Below are 6,177 nucleotides of genomic sequence, written 5' to 3'. Positions count from 1 at the left end.
TACAATACTATAAAATCCCTCCTGGCCAGAGACTCCAAAATCCTTTTACCTGTAAAGGGTTAAGAAGCTCAGGTAACGTGGCTGACACCTGACCCAAAGGACCAATAAGGGGACAAGATACTTTCAAATCTTGGTGGGGGGAAGGCTTTTGTTTGTGCTTTTTGTTTTGGTGGGAGTTCGCTCTTGGGACTAAGAGGGACCAGACATCAATCCAGGCTCTCCAAATCTTTCTGAACAAGTCTCTCATATTTCAAATTTGTAAGTACAGCCAGGCAAGGCGTGTTAGTTTTATCTTTGTTTTCTCAACTTGTAAATGTACCTTTTGCTAGGGTGTTTACCTCTGTTTGCTGTAACTTTGAACCTAAGGCTAGAGGGGGTCCTCTGGGCTCTTTAAGTTTGATTATCCTGTAAAGTTATTTTCCATCCTGATTTTACAGAGATGATTTTTACCTTTTTCTTTAATTAAAAGCCTTCTTTTTAAGAACCTGATTGATTTTTCCTTGTTTTAAGATCCAAGGGGTTTGGATCCGTATTCACCAGGGAATTGGTGAAGAGTCTCTCAAGGCTACCCAGGGAAGGGAATTAGCACATTGGGAGTGGTGGCAGCAGACCAGATCTAAGCTGGTAGTTAAGCTTATAAGTTTTCATGCAGGCCCCCACATCTGTACCTTAAAGTTCAGAGTGGGGAAGGAGCCTTGACAAGCACCATGCTTATGGAGCAAGTCACAAGGCTCTTCCTAGGGTCTGATCTCCCCGCCCCAGGTGCCATCTGTGTTGACTCATTCCATTGCCCTGTACGCCTGTGGCACTCTGGCCTACCCACCTTCAGTGTCTCTTGAAACCTTAGCACTGGAGCCTGAAACTCCCATTGATTTCAATGGAAGTTGTGTACCTAAATACCTTTGTGGCTCTAGGTCTTACTCCTAGTAATAAATACTATGCTAGGCGTGAAGGATCTGCAGGATGGGCCCCTTCATTTAGCTACGCTTCACAACATGTGTTGTAGGGACTACTGGGTTCCTAGTCACGTCTTTCGTACCTCATAGACTCCTAGACTTTAAGGTCAGAAGGGACCATTATGATCATCTAGTCTGACCTCCCGCATGATGCAGGCCACAAAAGCTGACCCACCCACTCCTGGAATAATTCTCTCCTTTGACTCAGCTGTTGAAGTCCCCAAATCATGATTTAAAGACTTCAGGTCACAGAGAATCCTCCAGCAAGCGACCCCTGCCCCATGCTGCGGAGGAAGGCGAAAAAGCTCCAGGGCCTCTGCCAATCTACCCTGGAGGAAAATTCCTTCCTGACCCCAAATATGGCCATCAGCTGAACCCCGAGCATGCGGGCAAGATTCTCCAGCCAGACCCTCCGGAAAAAGTTCTCTGTAGTAACTTTTAATATCCCATCATTGACCATTGTTACTAATTACCAGCGATGGTACGTTATTGATCTATTGACTAAAATCACGTTATCCCATCAAACCATCCCCTCCATAAACTTATCAAGCTTAATCTTAAAGCCAGAGAGGTCTTTCGCCCCCACTACGTTCCTGGATTTTCTTTTCCCCTTCCCTAAGCCCATCTTTCGTTGAACTGTGCATGGTTTAAAGTATATTAAACTGCACGGCTTTCCGCGCTTGGAGAAGAGATTATTTCCAACCCCCCTCCTTTTTTATTGCCTGATGCTGGCCCTTGTTAGTATTAAAACAAACATCTTGGCACCCAGCGCAGCCTCCCTGATCCCTGTTTTTTGTTAGCCACTGTTTGAAAATGTTGTTAGCTTAACATCAGGGCTCTCATTAAACTTTCAACGTACACAAGTCGCCTACCGGCCCTGACGGATTGTCTGTGCCGCAGCGAGCGTGTGACTCGCTGACCTGTTCACATGGCCAATAAAACAGTAAAGGAACCACAAAAAGAAATTCCAGGGTCTCGTTCTTTCCCCCCCCCCTTCCATCTGTGATGTATAGAATCCAGCAGCGATCCCACACAGGGCTTCCTTCTGCTCTCAAACAATGGGCCGCTGTTCGTTTCATATTATCATGCGCTGCACCAACAGTGGAAACTGCTCATTACTGAGTTAATCAAATATTTTGCTTCCTTCCCCCCTCCGAATTCGTCACAATAAATAGATGCACGGCTTTGGGGCGATCAATATCGCAGCCTGTGCGCGCAGGTGGTCCTGGGCGCTTTGTTTGAAAGCGGGGCTCTCAGCAGTACAGGAGACGAAGGGGGATCCTGTTTTTCCTAAGGTCGGGAATGCCAGCGATCGCCTGGCTGGCATATGTGGAAAAACATCGTCAAACAGTACAGCGGCTCTGTATTTTTTAATTGCTATGTGACATTTTAACGTTGGGCTTTAACTACATTCTCCCCCACACACACACACGCTCCTCTGCTGCCCCCCCCCCCGAGCCCAATAAAACAAAGGACACTTTTGTACAATGCGTCAGAACAAAAGGGAGCGCTGAACGTGCTTTTTGCACCAGGGGTCCACACTGAATCAGAGTCCGTTTTAACAAAAGAAAAGGCTCAGGAATTTGAACTATTTGCACACAGGGCCTCAGCTAGTGTGACTGGGCACCCAAGTCACTGGAGCTACACGGAGTTACCAGGATCTGGCTCATTGACTTCCATAGAGCTATGGCTGATTTGCACCAGCTGGGAAATAGCCTATGTTTTGTATGTGACAGAGCTAGAGTATCAGGGCAGTGCTGGCACTTGATTCTGCTCACCCTCACCCTGGTGTAAGGCCGGAGTCACGGCGCTGAAGTCAGGCGGCTGGCCACAGTTTAAGGGAGAGGAGATTGAGCCCCCGTGGTGTCTAGTCACATGCCTGGCAGCTGGATCTGTTCCCCTTGCTCGTCATCTCTCAATAGCTACTTTATGCACTGCAAAGTGTCAATATTGACATTGGGATGTGCTGCCTTGAAGCCCAATGGCTGATTATTTTTTGTGGTTGGTGCTTGGAGTGAGAGTCCAGGTAGCGTGGGCTCCGCTCCTTCTCACTCGCTGTCCTCCCCGAAGCCCCTTCCAGACGGTGTCGGTTGCAGAAAAACCCGACTGGCCCATTGTGGACATGAGGAAGGCGATTAGCACAGGGGCTGGGGAGCACATGGGGCTCAGCCTGTCCTGCCCCCTCCCAGGGAAACGTCAGCTTGGAGGCTAATGGAAAGTGCCAGGGGAGCAACCAGCCCACAAGCAGGGAGGCCTTGTTCAGCCCCAGAATGGACACTGGCCAGGGGTTACTAGGGCTAAACATTTGCCCTTCATGGCTACCTCTACCTAGCTGAGCTGCTTCTGCAGCCCCTAGTGCTGCAGCAGCTGCACCCCTAGGCTGCCGAGGGAACAGAAGCTAAGTGATGTAGGCAAGGTGACACAGGGAGTCTGTGGCCGAGCAGAGAATTGAACCCAGGTCCTCAAGCACCAGGCTAGTACCCTGATCACTGCACCTCCTCCCTAGAGCAATTAGACAGGACTTCCAGCCCCTGGCACAGTCAGTGCTCAGCCCCTCTGCTAAGCTAGTCGATCTGGGAAGTAGAGAGATATGACAGGCTGTGGTAGGCACATCAGTCAGGGAGCAGGGGAGAAGGCTCTTCCTGGGGCCTGGCAGCTCTGGTGACACCAGGGTCGGCTCAGGCAGTAGCCTGATTTTCCACCCTGCCCCCCCCTTGGATGTTCCCTTTGCCCGTTTCCCCTGCTGCTGGCTCCTCAGACAGCGCAGCATCCTCCCCGACAAGTGCTGGCCCCCGTAGACTGCAGGAGACTGAGGAACCACGAATGGGCGGAGCCCCCCCTTTTAACATGGGCATAATTTGTGGGGACAGGGGATGGTGCAATGCTGCCATGAAATGTAGCCCATGCTGGCGCTGCTCCATGGCTGCCCAAGGCTTACAGCGAGGGGTAATGCCACCCCATAGCCCCCAAACTACACCCATGTTAAAAAGTGGGGGCATGCCCCCCCCAGTTCCAGCACGGGTAGCTCCCCCACTTCTACAAAGGTTCTGACACCCTTGTCCCAGACTATGCCCAGAATGATGGGGGGTGGGGTGAAGCTCAGGGGAAGAGGAGAGGGACCAAAGTTGGGAAGAGGGGGGGGATCTGCCCTGGGCTTGGTGTGCTGGCTCAAGCAGTGAAAGGGCATCAGGAGCCCTGGGTTCTTTTTGTGGCTTTGCCACTGACCTCTCGGTGACTTTGGGGACCTCATTTTCCCTGCGATTTCCTCTCCCCACTTTTTCTGTCTTGTCTATGTACACGATACACTCCTTCGGGCCGGGCTTGTCTCTTTATTTTGTGTGCGTGCAGTACCTAAGGCAATGGGCCCCCTTTGTCCTCCTGAGTGTATCTCATCCACAGCTGAGGATCTAGCCTCAAGTCCTTTAAAATGGGCTGCCCACCTCCCCAGTGGTGACCCCATTCCTAGCTGCTGATTTATTAGAGCCCTGGTTCTGACAGTCATGACATCACTTTCATAACCCTCATTGTGCTGTCCTGGGGGCGTGTTAACAAATCAGGATAGGGCCTGATCCTGGCAAGTGGCATATATTGCACCAGCCTCTGTCACATTCATCTCTTTCTGCGAATCTATTCCCGGTGCTAGAACAGATTCTGTTTACTTTCCTGCTAAAAACAAGGACACTGCACCCGATTAAAGGAAAAGATGGGTCCCAAACCTTTCCAGTTCTAAGCACTCTCCCGATGATCGCAACTCAGTTAAGCCTGTCAGAGGAAACACTCACACTCTCTCTCTCTTTCTCACACACACACTCTGTGCTCTGTCCTGGAGACTTTACTTTTGTCCTTTCTTGCTTGGTTGTTCTCCTACTCTAAAATAAACGTCATTTTGGCTGAAAGGGGTGGTTTGCGCTATGCATAGGGTGAGACACGCAGAAGAACATAAAGCACCTGTCACAAAGAAAGGGCTAGCTCGTGCCAGTTGCATACGTCCCATAGTAAGGCACAATGCAAGGGGAGCACCAGGAGGCATTCTACTAACTTGCCACCCAGACGTTCTTGTGGGGAGCATCTGCTGCAAAGCCCTGTAGTCCCCTATTGGCTGTGATGTAGGTAGTCCTACCATGGCCTGGTCAAGGGAGGCACAGAGTCCTGAAGCCAGGGCATAGTGTGGCCCATACCTACCCCATGACCTAAGGGTGTGCTTGCGTTTGTTGGCCTGAACTCTCTCACGGCTTTCTTGATCCACCTCAGTCTTGTGGTGTTGACACGGCCTGAGATTTTTTGTGTGTGTTTTGCAATTATTGGTTTGTTTCTGCAAGCCTCAGGCCTGTAATCATGTGAACGTTATAAGAATCTCACTTTCACTTAAAAAAAAGTTCTAGCCCTCTTGGTTGCATAGAAAATAATGACCGTGTGACCCCCAGGGCACCCTACAAGCACAGAATCTGGAAAATAAATAAAAAGACCCAAATGTATTATTTAAAAACAATCTCAGGCCAGTCTCGTGATCTGGGGTGCCAAACTCATTATTTTGGATTGTTTGGGGTCAGCAAAAGAGCTGACTGGGAAACCGAATTTCAGCACCATGAAGATTTTCGCGCTTTCGAAAAAAAATTTGTCCTGAATTGGGATGAAAAGACAAAAACTCAAAAATTGGCCTGGAACTGAAATCTCACCAACACACGGCGTTTGAAAATGAAATGTACTCCCTGAGATCCCTGACTGCCAGCCTGGCGGGCTGCAGCAGAGCCAGGGCCCCTGGGGAACGTCTACACAGCAAAAAAAAAAAAAAAAACCCCCCGCGGCGGTGGGCCTCAGCATGCAGGTCAACTGACTGAGGCTCGCCAGTCTAAAAATAGCAGTGCTGGCACTCAGACTTGGGCTGGAGCCTATGCTCTAAGACCCTCCCCACGTGGCAGGTTTCAGAGCCTGGATTCCAGCCTGAGCCCAAACTTCTACACTGCTGCTAGTCCTGGAGCGAGCCCGAGTCAGCTGCCCTGGGCTCTGAGGTTTACTGCTGAGGGGGGGAGGGGAGTTTGCTCCTGCCTGACCTTGATGTGGTTCTTGTCAGTTTCACAGCTTCCCAGCACTGAGTAGCAGCATGAAACTGACCAGTCTCTCCTTGCCTGGATCTCCTGGGAAGTTGATAGAAATAGAAAATGGAGTTACCAGTATTGGTCCTGACTCACAGCACCCCTCCCAGGAACGCCCTTCTCCCAGG

This window comes from Terrapene carolina, unplaced genomic scaffold, assembly GCF_002925995.2.
Source record: "Terrapene carolina triunguis isolate 2854851 unplaced genomic scaffold, T_m_triunguis-2.0 Scaffold402, whole genome shotgun sequence".
NCBI classification, from domain to species: Eukaryota; Metazoa; Chordata; order Testudines; family Emydidae; genus Terrapene; species Terrapene triunguis.
The sequence above is the reverse complement of the archived record's forward strand: the minus strand, read 5'-3'. Positions refer to the sequence as shown.